Below are 17,182 nucleotides of genomic sequence, written 5' to 3'. Positions count from 1 at the left end.
GACCACCGTTTGGGGAAAAGAACTGAGAGAGAATTAGCATGGACCAATTTACTGCTAGGTAGCTTGTAATATTGTTGGATTCACATTTAACCCTTGTGAGGCGTTGATGTGTTTGTTACTCAGTGGTCTGGTGGACCCACCACATTATTGTTTTTTAAATCAATACAGCCATAACAATTTATGTGAAAATACCAGATGTTTAAAAAATCACAAGTGTCCAGCGTAGGGTTCTCTTGTTCTTTAGCAGCTGTAGCCAGTCAGCAGCCTGTCCATGTTGTCCACCCTCACACACACACACACACACACACACATATACAAACACATACACACGCAGACACACACACGCACACTAACAGCAGGCCATGTAGAAGGAGAACAGAGTGAAGGACACAGCACCTCCACACTTTTACTCCTCCAGCAGGAGGCACTAACAGCACACAAGTCAGCATAAATCTGCACCAGAAGAAGCTTGCAAGCGCATGTGTTTGTGGTAGCATCTATTATAAACACATGTGCAGTAGTTTTCAAAAGATGTTGAGTTACTCAGTATTATATTAAAGCATAGAAATTAAAAACAGAATCGAAAGTAGACCAAAGCTACAGCGGACCGCGCGCGTTTGCTCCGATAGAATCACTAATCAACAATTTTCTTATTAGAAAATATTGTGCTAATTATTTTAAGATATAGCCCAGGCCTGAATTTAGGCCATCTTTAGAGATAACAGTATGTCTTACAGTGTCTAAAACCAGGTAAGTAAGTTTATTCGATATTTTTTAACAACTCAACAAACTTCCCTACTAGAAAAAACAGCAAATCACTGCTGTTGCACAACAAAAACTTGTATCTGTTATGTTTTCTCCATTATGTTAAAATTTCATGAACAGAAAAAGGTCAAATTACTTATAAATAAATTCCATTCTAAGTTAAAGATGTCTTTTCCAACAGCTACAATATGTTGTATTTTGGATACTGATAGGCTGGTCAACAGCAATGGAAGCTGTTATGCTGATCACCACCAAAACCAACATATGTCGTGTTTTGGATGCTGGTATGACCACGCTGACTGACCAGCTAACAAGCACCAGACCAGCTTAAACCAGCATAAACCAGCTTAGACCCGCATTGAAAGCTGGTCTTTCCAGCAGAGCTGTTAGCAGGGGTGGGGAGTATCACCTATATTTATCGAGATAAAATACATGACATTACAGCACTATATGCTTTTCTGAGCATAACGTGGATGTCCAACTGCATGTGTCATTACAAAAAGAGCTAATCAGGCCCTGATTGGATTTAGTGCAGCACAGTGAAACTAAATAAATGACTAACAATTCAAAATTATTCATGGTTTTTACCATATTTTTTAATATGATACTACTGGTTCTCTTTGTCTGTTCCAGCTTATCAAATCTATTCAATATTAATATTATGTTTTTGCTGTATCACTCATCCTGGCTTATTAGCTACATTAACCTCTAGTAGGTCAAGTGAAAACCTAAAGAATCAGACTTACATGTCTGGACTGATGTTTGTGTTGGCTGATGTTTGAGGTAAGAGGGAAAACTGAGTATATTAGATTTTAGGCTCCACACAGGGCATAAAACAGTGTTATAAGCCTGGACGCTGCAGAAAGGATAAGCAGGCACATGCCAGTCAGCTGAGGCTCTATTGTGTCATGATCTCGCGGCAGAAATGCAGCACACTGTCAGCTCTGTGTGTGATTGAGAGCGAGAGAAAAGCATTCAGACACGCTGGAATTCAGTAGGCATGGGGAGCACGGCAACGTGTGGGGTACTTGTCACTCCCACCAGGATCTCACGACCTTTCTGGTGATAGTTACGGCATTAAATATTTGATTTTGCAGCGGCTTTTGTCAGTATTTGTGCCAATATTTGCACTTTTTACTTTCTTTTGAGGGGTGTGGACGTCACAATAAAACAGTGGAAATGTGTGATACGAATGAGCCTGTTATTTCTTTAACTTGTTATGAATGCAGCCTGATTAATTTCTGATATTATAAAGGGAGAAAGGGTACTAACAAACTAGAACATAGAGAGTTTTAAATCCTCAAAGAAAAAAGTTTTGAATGTTTCATAAAAAAAAAAAGATGAAATTGCTTGTATACAAAATAAGCACCATTTCTACAGTCAAATACTAAGAATAAAAGAAGAAAAATAAAGTGCTCTCGAACTTATTTTGGTAGAACATCCAGTACGTGAAGAGTTCTTTTTCAAAAAACGATAAACGGCATCTTTTAAAAAAACAAGATGAACCCTAAATGTGTTTGTCACAAAAGCCGTTATTGTCCATTGTCAAGGTGGTGCGTTTCATGTTTTACAGCAGAAACGCTCAAAAACAAAATGTTCTTAAGCAGAATCCGATAAATCCGTTCAGCAAATCAGTGAGCGGTATTCAGGTCAGGTGACGCAGACTCTGTTTCAGGCAGAATCTCAAACGGCTCCCTTCTCCCTACAAAGTGCACTATGGTCTTCAGATAATAGCTACAGCATTTAAACAGAGCACAGTATGTCTGACGTGTTAAAGAATGTTAAATAATGCACCTAAACAAACTTGTATCCATTAAATGGCTTTAACTTCGAAACATGAAATGACCATTGGCATTATTTTCTTTTTGCTAAAATTAAAATTTATTTTAAAAATTCAATGAAGTTTTCTGAGTTATTTTTTACTTAATCAAAACAACCAAACTGCAGTTTGACTATTATTACCTGGAATGCACAATTCAAAAATTATGCAATTTATTAAAACGGAGATGCCCGTTTTTGAAAATGGTCAGCTTGTGTGTGTGTTTCTGTGTCTGTCTCTCTGTCAGACACCATCTGCCTATGTAGAAACAGTATATTTGTGTGTCCAAGTGTGCACGAGTGTGTGTGCATGTGTGTGAGTGTGTGTGTGTGTGTGCCCCTCTCTGAATGGCTCCATTCATGCTAGTGAACACCATTGTTCCTGGTGAGGGCTAACCATACAACAGTCCAGAATCTGAAATCTTCCCTCTTCGGGGTGTGTGAGTGTGTGTGTGTGTGTGTGTGTGTGTGGGCACCTCTCAGATTGAGACGTCAGGATCAGTAATCTGATGACAGCCGAGACCTCTACTGACTGAGCCGAATACAAAACCATGAGAACATTCTCTCAACCACGCAGAGCTAATCTCACACGCACACACACACACACACACACACACACACACACACACACACACACACACACACACACACACACACAGACACACACACTTGTTTTTAACACAATGTCAGGTCACTTGGTCAAACACACCATAAAATGTAAAAACATTAAGGTTTTAATGGTCTTAACATCAAATTGTCAAATAAACTGCTATATATATATATATATATACACATAGCTGTATACAACCTCATATCTACATTTTTGTTGTTTTTCAATTTTTGACATAATTTTAAAATACCTGTTGCTCTTTATATTCTGTGTTCATTTCATGATGAATGGAAAGAACCAAAAGAAACAACTAAAAATGACTTCGAAAGAACTCTGGTTCCATTGACTTACATTAAAAGTAAATTATGTTTTTCCTTCTCCTGTAAAGTTACCATTTTGGAGATATAAGGTTTTCTTCCGAAAACAGCAATTTTATATATATGTAAGGGTCAATAGTTATGAAATCTTTCTCCACATTTCAGGTGTCCAGTTTCTGCGTTCTGTTATAAATCTTCTTCTGTTTTTGTCCGTTTCCTTTTCTCAGTATCGGCTTATTATTATCCTTTCACTTTCCTTTTCTTTATGCAAGTGGATTAATTTATATCTAATCTCCTCAGAAATATCAGACGCAGGACTGATGAAAGCTTTAAGTACTGTTTTTCTGACAGTGACTGCTCTGATGGCGTACCAGGTCTGTGACATTTGCAATTCTGTTCTTTATTACTACATTAAGTACCGTTTCATGGCCAAATTAAAGATGACAACCACAAATTTCACTGTGCTTTTATTATGTTCTTTTATTTGACAAAGATTAACTCATCACTGTTTGCTCCTGCGTCTGCTAAAGTGCAAAAGTCTGTCTCAAAATTACCGAAAAGTATTGCTATTGTTATTATTTTATACATTATTTCATTATATTATTGATTTTTCTGTAATTATTATAATTACTTCTCAACATCAGCATCGATAACAAGCTATTACAACTCAAAAATCATAGAGAACTGTTAATATTACACCTAATAGAGGGGATCTTGCAGTTCCATTGGGTAATCCCTAGAACAGGGTTACGCAAGTTGGTGCCAGAGGCTATGCCAGCTTTACACAGACACACCTACCTCAGCTAACAGTAACAGAAGATTAGACACAAGTGTTAGATTAGCGTTAGCACTCAATCCTGCAGGTGGCACTTGAGAAGGAGGCCTGCTGATCCCTGCTCTAGAAAATTCAGCACAGGCCGCTCTAGTTCTTTATAAGCCATCTCTCTCGGTTCTCTGTGCCACTACTGGCACACTCTCCTCATTTTACAGTCAAATACTGAGTAAACCTTGGAGGAAAACTGGGCGGGGCAGCCGAGAGCGCTGACTGAAGGTAATGTGTTCCAAGCAGTAGGAGGATAGGATGGTCTAAGTGAGGCACTGCGCAGGTCAATAGGTAAGGGTGGTGTGTGTGTAGCATGCAGTTAGCTGTTTCCCCTGATAAGCAAAAAGAGTCCAGCTCCCAGGAGTCCATCACTTGCCACCATGTCCCACTTACACCCATATTCTCTCTCACACACACACACTCAGTTTCCGATTTTCTGAGATGTGTAATGTCCCACTTACACACATCATGTCCCACTTACAGACTCAGGAAGAGCTTCTGTTAAGGGATGGTGGGGCCGCCACACAAGACAACCCCCTCATACCAAAAGACTGCCAAAGGTCACTGGCAACTAGGATTTCTGCTAGCAACTATAGTTAACTACCATCTACGAGCTGCTCGGTGTTCAGAATGTTCCAGCTCCAAAAACACACCTCCCTCAAATCCTCAGTTACTAAGCCCTTCACAAGACGAGTCAAGTGTTTTGGGGCAGATGTTGGAAGACTTTCATAGTTGGACGAGTCTCAAACAGTGAGTTAAGCACTGATCCGGTGCCCAGGTCATCCTGCCAGCAATTCACCAATAAGACAGTACAGATTGTTCATCAACTTGTCAAGTTCAAAAAACTGAACAGATCAGCAAGTCCTTTCCTGCGAGGTAGAATAGATAGAATTACCTGTTTTTTCTGGCAGCAGTCTGTCAAAATATCGACTTTTCCTTGGAATGCTGACTTGAAGCAATTACATTTTCACAATATGTTGACTTAGTATCACAAAACAACTTGTTTTTATCAAAATAATTACTTTTTTTCCTTGAAATACTGAAAAAATGACCTATTTTCACAAAAAACAGAGTATCTCAAAATACTGAGTTTCTCAAAAGACTGAGTATCTCAAAATACTGAGTTTCTCAAAAGACTGAGTATCTCAAAACACAGAGTATCTCAAAATAATGACATATTTTCACAAAATACCAAGTATCTCAAAATACTGAGTATCTCAAAATAATGACTTATTTTCACAAAATACTGAGTATCTCAAAATAATGACTTATTTTCACAAAATATTAAGCATCTCAAAATAATTTGTTTTCTCAAAATTTTGATTTATCATGTCAGAATAATTCATTTTTTCTCAAAATAGAATCTCAAAATAATTACATATTTTCTTACCATTTTAAAATATACTATGTATATCATACTAGTTCAATACTAGCTCTTACATTTCAAACAAATTTCATAAATTCCATGATGTCAATTATTTTTAGATACAATGTCAAACTTTCAAGAAAATAAGTAATTAATTTTTTTCTCAAAAACAAGTCATTATTTCAAAAGAGACAGTAAAATATCACGAAAATAACTCCTTAGTTCGAGATACTATGTCTTTCTTTATGTCTTGAAACAAAGAAAGAGAAAAAAATGTGCCTTCCTGGCAAGAATGGGCTTCCATTTGTTTGAGTGGTCAACTGGTCATTTATTACGTGAATAAGAATAGTCCCTCACTGATAGGGCCTCTAGACTTGACTAGATTCACTAGACTTAACATTACATTTACAAACATGAGACGTTATTGATATTTTTAACATTTGTACATTGTTTACCAGCTTCGTTCTAGTTGGTCTACTTGATCTATGGCAACATGGTACTTGCTTAAGTTTATGGCATATTTCAGCCATTCAAGTCCAACTTCCTTATGGTAAACTTGGAAATTCACATGTTTACTATAAGTGTAGCAAAGAGTTAAGCTCAGGGGAAAGGGGGGCTTATCTCAAAGCCTCCTCCACCTGTTCACCCCACTTCCGCTAATCTACCAACCATCTGGACAACTTACTAATTTAGCAGATCCTAGCATGTCTTCAGTGCAGTGTGGCCCTGTTAGTCTCAAACACCTTGTATCACTGGCAGAGCCAAGCAGTCAGTCAACGTGAGACCATTCCATCATTGACGATTCATAAATTATCTTTCCACTGTCAGAGCTAAATACCTACAGGACATTTCCAACCAGTATTTCTCCACAATACTGTAAGATGTCTTAAATATGTCATCAGTCCTAAGGCAGGTATTTATGTCAAGTGAAGAATGTGTAAACTGAAGCGAGGCCTGGAGACCTGAGAGCACTTTTTCTAGAGAGATTTTCCACTGGCACAGTGAGGGCTATTAAAAATGTCAAGTTTTCAGTTGGGGCCCTCCTTTATGATTGACACACAAATAACCAACCTGGAACAACCAGTTTTCATTTGTGCATGTGAGTCAATATGTGGTTCTCACACATACCGTACAAAAACGCTGCTGAGTCTTAATGAGCTCATATCTTACATTTTTCTTGTACTCCATTTTCATTTTTTATGACTATTTTCCAACCTTATCCCTTAAAATTAAACAGGCTATTTTTGTATCTGTGCCTTTCTGACTATGTAGAAGACCCCTCTTCTGATTGGCTGACATGTACTGGGCAATCCAGACTGAAACACTGCTTATAACTTCAGAGAGAATGGGAGTGGCTAAACTGCTGTGGGTTTACATTAAGAATGAACACTAAATAATTTTGCTATTTGGAATTTGTTAGGGTGAATGAGAATATAATTGTTTAACTGCAGAAATGAAAAAACAACACTCAAAAAGGCCTTACGGGAGAATTTAGCCACAATCAATGTAGGGCTGTAGGCTTACCTTTTAGGTGATAACACTGATGTGCTTCAAAAAATTAGCAGCACATAGAGGAGTAGCCTTTTTCAGTTTAATTATTCAAAAATAGCCAAGGGAAATCGGTAACATTAGGTTTTCGTGTCGGATGTGGCTGCTTCAGACAAGCTAAAAAGCTAACAGGGTGAAGCATCATATTAGAGCAGGGGTGTAAAACTCAAATACTAAAAGGGCCGTAATAAAAAATCTCAGCAAATTTGTGGGCCAGCTGTGTTTTTATTTCACTTTTTGACCCCAACTGGCCATTGTTTATTCAAAACATGCCAAAGCTGCAACAGCAAAATAGGCACTGAATACTTATTCAAAAATAATTCTCAATAAAAATAAATTGTTTTAGGTGTTTATTTTTAAAACTGCATACTTGCCTAAACTACACACCAGACATCTTTTTGTGTAACTGCTGGCTTATAGATTGTTGTTGGGGGAGAAGGGGGGTCTGAACGCACACTATGTTGCAGTGCATGCTGGGGACTGTAGTGCATCTCAGGGCGAAAGGGGCCAATAAGAATAGAAAATGAAAATAATTTTGCAGGCTGCATACGACTGTGTCAAGGGCCTGACCTTGAGTTTGACACATGGGCGTTAGATGCTGGTGAAGACTCGCCATCATCAGCACAAGGTTTCTTCTCCACAAGGTTAACATGTGTAAATGATCACTTAGCAACCAAGACAACCAGCATCCATTTAGGTTGCGTCTGTAATTAAAGTCTAATGCCCTGATTTCTGTGGACTGTGCTGACCGCTACGAGAAACAAACAACCATCTACAGATTACATCACAAGTGGCAATCATCGGGGTCCAAACACCTGATGCCTCACAGAACAAATAGAAAAAAATGATGGGCAAGTTTTCAGAATAGCCTCAATTTAGGTTGAGAGGTGAGGTCTCAAAAGGAGATGTCTGCCAAATATTGTACAAATCTTGGCATGGTAAATGACCAAATAAGTCTGTACCAGTTACCACTGTATTTAAATCTCAGAATTCAGCAGAATTTCATGACTATTTTCTTTCCAAGGAATCATGCTGCCGCTGCAGAGGTGGGTGTTTGTTCTTGTCTCTTTTTTTTACTGCTCATGAGTTTTCAAGTGTGGAAAAAGCAAAGGGAAATTTGTTTTTCCATGATATGGGCCCTTTAGCCTTTCCATCAGATCTACCATCTGTCATCCTTCGACAATCACACACACACACACACACACACACACACACACACACATAACTATCACTGTGGGGTATTTCCACCCATGCAATACTGGACTCATGTAATACTGTAGTTGAGCAATGCTATGCTTACACTGAAACCTCACCTTAACTTCAAACACATGATCCAAAAATAGCTCTTTTAACTGTTTTCTTTAAAAGATTTTTAAAATTTTCTTTTTTAAAGAAAAGCCTCCCTTCTGTCTTATAGGCAGAGCAGCCAAATGTGCATCCCCACATTATCCACATGTTCATGTTTTCCTATTATCCTGGGTATATTTAGTTCCCTCTAAAAGCTAATGCAATGCACACATTCACATTTGTTTTATTCCTAAAGGGAAAAAATATGAGCAGCATAGAGACAAGGACTGTCTCCACGCTCGCCACTCAAACACAACCCCAACCCCCTTCCCATGCCATCACAAATACCCAGTGTAGACCCCCCACACACCAGCACCAACTCACACGACACATCTCACATGCTAGACCAAAATGGGCAAACCTTCATTCACGCTGTGTGGCTCATTGTTTTGGACTAATACATTGAAATAGGGTCAGATATACAGTACCAGTCAAAACCATGGACATACTGATTCACAAAAAGAGTTCAACGTTTTAGAATAACAGAAAATCGACAATAACAAAAACTGTGAATTAACACATATGGACTTATCAAAGTCATATGTAGGCATAACATTTATTAACTATTAAGATTTCTTAGAACAAAATAGTGTTAAAGGATAAGACTTCAAAACAAAATGTCTTTAAACATACAATCACTACGTGTCCAAAAAGATTCCAGACACCTTTTACAGTTAATTCAGCTACTTTTAGGTGTACTCAGCAAGTACAATCTCAATAGAAAGCAATGCCAGTAGAATGAGATGCTCTGGAGCAGCTGCACATGGCCTATGGTAAAAAGTAGGGCTGGGCAAGTAATTGAAAGGTAATCTTGCCCATGTCGGTTAATTTGATTTTTTTTTAATTCTGTTAATCCTTTCCCCACTCTGTGTGTTCATGTACTGTACCCTTAAAAACGTACTACCAAGCCTGTACACACGTGACTCCACCACGTCCACTCTACGACATGGAAGCTAGGGCTATGTTCACACAGCAGGTAAAAGTGGCCCAAATATGATTTTCTCACCAAATCCGATTTTTTTGTTTGGCTGTTCACAATACCTTTTAAATGTGATCTGTATGAGACATCAGTCGGAACAGATCAGCTCCTAAACTGACCCACATGCGCGAAAGAACAGAGCATCATGTTGCCTCACGGCTCATCCAGAGGTAAACTATCACGACTGCCAACAAGCGCCAGTCGATCCCGGAGGATCAGCTTCATCTTCACCAGCATCACAGGAGCCATCATGAAGCTTCACTGACTGACAGCTGGGCTCATCACCCAGAATGTGTTAGAGCTCACTGTAAAAAGGGCGCGGTCACTTCTTTGGTTCGTGTCCTCAGATTCTTTAAATTTGGGTTTTGGATATGTCTCTAAGAATTTTTGTATAGCAATATCACCCCAAATGTTCATTAGGTCTCAGTAGCGTGAAATTATGACGAATGTCGAGTTGACATAAATGCCGCGTAATTCCCATCTGGCTGTTGAGACGATTTACATTTAGATATGCAGAGCATATTTACACTACAAATCTTGTCAGTGAACTATGAGGGCAAAAAAACAAATAAGAAAAAAAACAAAACAAAATAATCGTTTATTAACCGTAATCAAGGTAAAATATTCAACTAATCGTGATATTGATTTCAGGTCATATCGCCCAGCACTAGTATAAAGCCCCCCAGCATTGGGCTGTGGTGCAGTCGACTTGCATTCTCTGAAATAACGGTGCACCATCGAATACCGCTGGAATGACCTGGAGTGAAGTGATCCAGAACTTATCATCCAACATCAGTACTTGACCTCACACTCGCAGTTGAATGCAATCAAATCCTCACAGCAATGTTCCAACATCTAGTGTAAAGCGTTCTCAGAGGAGTAGACCGAAGCAAAGGCAGACAAACTCCTTATTAATACATTTTCGTCCACAAACTTTTGGACATAGTGTGAAATAGTTAGACGCCGCTGAAGTTCAATACGTTAAGCCTTTTTCATCCTGTGTTTGTCACAAACTGCAAAGAAATGAACCGTCAAGTAGTTGCTAAGTACAGAGCAATCACTGTCCAAGCATACATAAGTGAGCTTGCACAAACATCTTGCCCTCGTAAGACCAATTAAAAATAGTCTTAATAATGAAAAAAACTCCCTGAGCACTGTGCATTGAACTGTAGTGAGATGGGATGAGAGCAAACAGGCAGAAGTGAATCCACTAAGCTTTGTCCACCCTAATCTAGTGCTTCTACATCAGGCCTGTGCTACTCACAGGGTATCAAAGGTCTCATTCCCAATGGCCTCTTAGCATTAGCTCACAATACACAATATCACAATACACTATGTTCAATATCTAATACATCACAACACAACATGTATATTATATATCACAATGATATCATGATATGTATATGTATCACAATACAATATACATATGTATGACAATACGTCTGACAACACTGTATCACAATATGTTTTGTATGATATTACAATACAATACATATGATGTGCATGTATGTCACAATATGAATGATATGTATTACAATTCAATACATTTGACCTCACAATGGAATATGTATGATATGTATCCCATTACAATATGTACAAACTCATAACCATGACCAGCCACATCTTCAGTGGTCAGGACCCCCACAGGACCACCATAGAGCAGGTATTATTTAAGTGGTGGATCATTCTCAGTAACACTGACGTGGTGGTGGTGTGTTAGTGTGTGTTGTGCTGGTCTGAGTGGATCAGACACAGCAGTGTTGCTGGAGTTTTTAAGCACTGTGTCCACTCACTGTCCACTCTACTAGACACTCCTATTTTGTTGGTCCACCATGTAGATGTTGAGTCACAGACAACAGCTCATCTGCTGCTGCACAGTCTGGATATTTTTGGTTGGTGGACTATTCTCAGTCCAGCAGTGACACTGAGGTGTTAAAAACTCCAGCAGTACTGATCCACTCAGACCAGCACAACACACATTAACACACCACCACCATGTCAGTGTTACTGCAGAGAAAGATTCTCCACCCAAATAATACCTGCCCTGTGGTGGTCCATGGGGGTCCATTGAAGAACAGGGCAACAAAGTATGCAGAGAAACAGATGGACTACAGTCTGTAACTGTAGAACTACAAAGTGCTCCTATATGGTCAGTGGAGCTGATAAAATGGACAATGAGCATAGTTATGAGAAGATGTACCTAATAACATGGCTGTTCATGTGTATATCTATTCTTATGTTAATGTTTTTTGAACATATTGAAGCTTAATACCCAAATAAATAGAATTACATATCATTTTCTTACATGGACTAAGACTTTTGCACAGTACTGTAGATAAACAACCCAACACTGGGCTATCAAGAGAAGGGGAGACACCGAGCAGCCAATAATAATAATGCAAGTCAAAACACAGCCTTTTGCCCACAAGAGAAAAAAAGAGAAAAGCCACTGCTCACTGAGGCTCACTATAGAAGCCCATTCTCACCAGGCAGCGTAAAAAATACCTATATTTCTATATTTGCTATATTTGTTATCTTGAGATACATCAGAGTTTCAGCAAATTAAGCCATTGTTTTGACATAATAAGTCACTATTTTGAGAAACTAAGTGAAATGTTAATGAAAACAAAAGTCATTCTACTGTCAGAACCAGAAACTGCTGCCTCTTCCTTGCGGAATGGGCTACTACAGCGTGCTTCATCTGAATAGTTGCATGATTTTGACTGAATAATAGTTGTAATCCCTTTTAAAAATACAGTGACGTCTATTATCAATCATTATCAGTATTGTCTATGATTATATAATCAAACTTCAAGAACTAATCAAAAGGAAAATCTACGATTCATTGTATAGTTTATGGAATATTGAAAGTTAATATCAGCGCATCCACTTATTAAAGCTACGTTCACATTATAAGCCTCATTACTCAAATCTGATTTTTTGCTCAAATCCGATCTCTCTGACACGATGGTTCACACTCTCTTAGGTAAGTGATTCAAATCTGTCATTAATGTGATGAACCGGCGTCCTGAAATGACCCTCATGAGCTCATCCTACTCAGTAACGTCACGTGAATGAATCACGTTCATCATCAGCACAAACTAACGAGCAGAACGAGCTTCGCTGAGAAGATAATTAACTCTGATCAGCTCTCAGCTTCATTATTAGAGCGAGACGAAGGAGAAAAAGGTGAGATGAGCTGCTTTTCCACCGTTTACAGGCTTTAACTTCTGTTCGGCGCTGCTGCCATGGTAACGCTGAATGATGGCGCAGTGGAAAAAAAGCACATGAATTCCAATCTGAGCGTCACATTAAGGTCACATGGCCACGAATCGGATACGTATCTGATGTAGGACCACATATGAAAGTGGCTCAGGTCGGATTTGAAAAGATCAGATTTGTGTGTCCACACAGCTCTGAAAACATCAGATCTGAGTCACATTAGGGCAAAAAAATCGGATTTGTGTCACTTCAGCCTGGTAATGTGAACGCAGCCTAAATAATTTCATAACTTTTTTATAACTGTAGCAAGGATGACACTTGCCTGCAACTTTTTGCAATCATCTAACTCCAGAGATCATACTTTCCCCTAATCTATCTCCATATTAGTCATATGAACTGCTAGCCCCAATATAGGTCTTTCTGACTGCATGATAAACTGAAGGTGCTTCTTTCATGACTTGTGTTGCTGATCATGCAGCATCACATTTCAGCTTTACAGCTCAACACACTTATAGGAGATCGCTGACTGCTCAACCATGGCTAACTGAGCTCATACCTGCTAATTGAGTAGACGACCTTAATTAGCATCTCTCTATATAAACAAAGATTCTAAGTGATGCCAGCCAAGAGAAGAACGACGTCACTGAGAATTTAACAGTGTTTGGCTAGTGTTCAAAGGGTTAATAACAATTGTACAGAGAAAGATCATATTCAGAATATTCTCACTTCAGAATCTGGGTCTCTAAAGTGGCTTACTGTAGGTATCCAGCACGCAATAAAGCCAGCACATCCAAAACAGCACCTTCCATATTCCACCCAACAAAACACACATCATTAGTCCACCTACAGTGTTTTGAGGAGCCGAATGCAGTTGATATGAGTTTAAACCACAACGTAAGTGTTGTTTTCGGTTGCCTGCACTCAAAAAAAGAACGTCTTGCGCTCCTTTCTGCCCCAGGAGCGCTCTGATAATTGCGGAATAGCTTTGTCAAGGGCTCTGTTGACATCAAAAATAAGACGTTCCTCTGAAAGATGTTTCTGGAAGCCTTTAAGTAAGAGGACGACTATGTTTAATCTTACGCTGAGGAACGCTACAATTACCCTCATGAAAGACAAACCTCCACAGAAGCGACTTAAGATCACGGGACACGGTATCTGTTTACACATGTTTGCAAGAGAGAAAAGACAGTAGGCAAATATAAAAAAAATAAATAAACGCACGTTTGAAGAACCACGACTCCACCCAGAACAGTAAAAACCCTCCCAACTCCCGGCCAAGTTCGCAATAACCAAACACAAAGGAGACAAAAGCCACTGGCTTTGCTACATTGAGCCTCCCTTACAAAAGCTTTAAACGTGGCCTCCAGCTGCGTGGGTGCTTTTTCAACAAACAGTTATTTGGGGCATTTGTCGCTGGCATGGTCACCTGAACTCATCAGGTTGGTCAACAGATGAGTGCAGAGCATCACAGACCAAATTCTTGCTGTCGTATTAAAGCCAAGTAATTCAATTTGCTTCAATGTGTGTGGTTCTTCATCGTTTAAGCCCTTTACATTGTATGAACATTGTATTTCACAGCAAATGGACCAATAGAAGGGGTCTAAAATCACTTGTAATAGAATCTTGTTACATTAAGTTATCAAATAACAGTAAAACATCCTTTCATCTACTGTATAGTTCCCATTTTGGAGACACAGCGCTGATATGTTAACTAAAATGTTGAAAGCACACTCTTAAAACTAGAAAGAGAAAGTTTGTGCATTAACTTTAACCGCTTATTGACCAGGGTATATTTAGTTTTTTCCATCTGAATTTACATGACCAAATCGTAAGGCAAATTATTCAGTAACTGCATGAAATAAATGTACATTTTTATTTTATTTATTTATTGTTTTTTTGTAAAAGCTCCCGTCAAATGAACAGAAAATGTGTTTTATGATCACACATATTGCTATATGCTTACAATTCACTGCTGAAAGCCAAAAATCTTAGACGCTCTTTGTGTTATTTTATAAAAATAATTTTTACAGAGCAGATCACTGAAGAGACGCCATCTGTTTATAGTTTATAGCCCAGATTTGTGGAAAAATGTATCGATGAGTTCAGCTTTATTATAAGGGTTTAAAATTACATACACCCATCTATTTGACTGGAAAGAAGACAGTTACAGCTCTCATATGACCCCCACCCTTTGAATGTAGCTTATGAAATATGAAAGTTATGAAGAATATGACGAAGTGCATTTTGGAACCACCGGTGGTCTCAAGGAGGTGAAAAGGTTAAGTTGGTGTTAAAGCAGTTGGAGTACATCAGTACATCCAGGTAGTTGCTATGGTGCTGTTACAAGGTTGCTATGGTATTCCAGCTCGCCTGGTGGTTGCTAGATGGTTGCTAAGGTGTTGCTAGGCTGTTGCTCTAACATCACAGAAGGTTTTTACTGTAATTGTTAGGCCTTTGCTATAGTATCACAGGTGGTTGCGAATGTGCTGCCAGGCAGTTGCTATGGTATCCCAGGTGGTTACTAGGGTGTTGCTAAATTGTTGCTATAGTGTCTAGAGTGGCGGCTGGGATGTTACTACATGGTTGCTAAGGTGTTGCTAGGTGGTTGCTATGGTAAAGTGTTGCTAGCATACTTGTATGATGATGACATAAGAGGTCTGTCCAAAAACATTTGGCTACAGAGTTCATACTGATGATGAAGGTAGAGATTTAAGCATTGTTTATTGTATTTTATATAAAAAAATATATTATACATTATATAAGTGGATCAATTTTGTGTTTTAAGTCGAATCGGTTAAAAAAGCACAAGCAACCTGTACGAGTACAGGCTCCCCAGTCCTGCACAGTTCCATGGTTCTAGCTCAAAGCTGTAGGAGGAGTAGAACTGCAAATTTTTGGCCATAGAAAAATAAGAAAGTTGTTGGTTTTTCAAAGCCAACTTAATAATGTAAAGTTTCTATACCAATTGAAGGGTTCTTCTTAGAACTATTACATGAAGTGGACGTTTTTCAAACTTTAAAAAGGTTCACACATCTCATGGTTCTCTAAAGACTCATCCATCATCCATTGAAAGGTTTTTAGGGAACCAAACGTTGTTCCTCTTCAGCACTGAACCTTCATTTTTAAAAGCGCAGATGCAAAAAGAGACCCCTGGTGGTGCTACATGCTGTGCTAAAAGATTAAATATCAGCAATGAAGGACTTCTTGAGCGAAATCTCTTCGTGATGTAATCTGGTTCATTATTGCATCTGAGCTTTATAGTCAGCAGTAGCCAGATATAGTCACAGTGGGTAGGCTGGGGCCTTTGGGACAGCAGGTTGAGCTCCCTATTCTTGTGGTCACTGAGTACAAAAAACAATCTAATGAGGTCATCAGGAGTCTGGAACATCTCTCACCAACACAGGAAAAGCTTTACATACTGCCACAGAACATCTCAGCTATTGTCTGCGAGAGTGACCTGGTCTAACCTTCCTTACCATGAGCATCGCATGGAAAAGAGAAAGTCAATAATGATAGACTACAGTTGCCTTAAAATTGGCATCTAATGGCAACCAATGGTGGCCAGTTGCTTAAAGAGCATGGCCACCACAAGTGAGAGCCACCAACTGTCAGTTAAAGGAGAATTTTTCTAAATCTATAATTACATCACCAAGATGTAAACAAAGCCATTCAGAGGGGAAATTGGTTTATTGTGGAGAAAGCAACTCAACTTCTATACAATGGTAATAATAGGAACCAGACGTCAGCTCAAATATATCCATTAGATTTTCTATCCAAATGACCAGAGAACTTAAACATGTCTTCTGAGACTTTATATGTATTGTTGATATTGGTAAAATAGAAGTAAATCTGAAAAATATGGTCTTCTTCGGGGATTATTTTGCCTTACAAGACCTCAAAACGTTATTTCTAAAGTATTATAAAACAATGTTTCAGGTATCTGGCAACATATTCATAACAATTTTATGTAATAACTTTCTGTCAGGGAGCTTTTAGAGGCCTGGTTCCCATCACCACCACTGTGAACAATTGTGACTCGGCAAGTTTCACATCAAACTACCGAACGACTTTGTTTAGATCTTAACAATTGAATTATTTTGAATGCACTGTTCATAAGTGAGCTATATGAGTATATGAGTTAGCCTCCCATAGAAAAGAGAAGGGCAATGGTGCTGTGCAACAGTTGGCTGAAAATGGGCAACTAAGGGTGGTCAGCTGCCTAACCAGTGTGGTCATCACACATGAAACCATGCTGCCCCTTCAACTCTTTCTGACAGACATGATGCAAAGCACATTCCAGTTGAGCCCATCTTTTGTCCAGCACACATTCTGAGCCCATTGTAGTAGAAATGGACTGCTGGGGTGCTGGACCGACCCTGGATAGCCT

Source organism: Colossoma macropomum, unplaced genomic scaffold, assembly GCF_904425465.1.
Source record: "Colossoma macropomum unplaced genomic scaffold, Colossoma_macropomum, whole genome shotgun sequence".
NCBI lineage: Eukaryota > Metazoa > Chordata > Actinopteri > Characiformes > Serrasalmidae > Colossoma > Colossoma macropomum.
The sequence above is the reverse complement of the archived record's forward strand: the minus strand, read 5'-3'. Positions refer to the sequence as shown.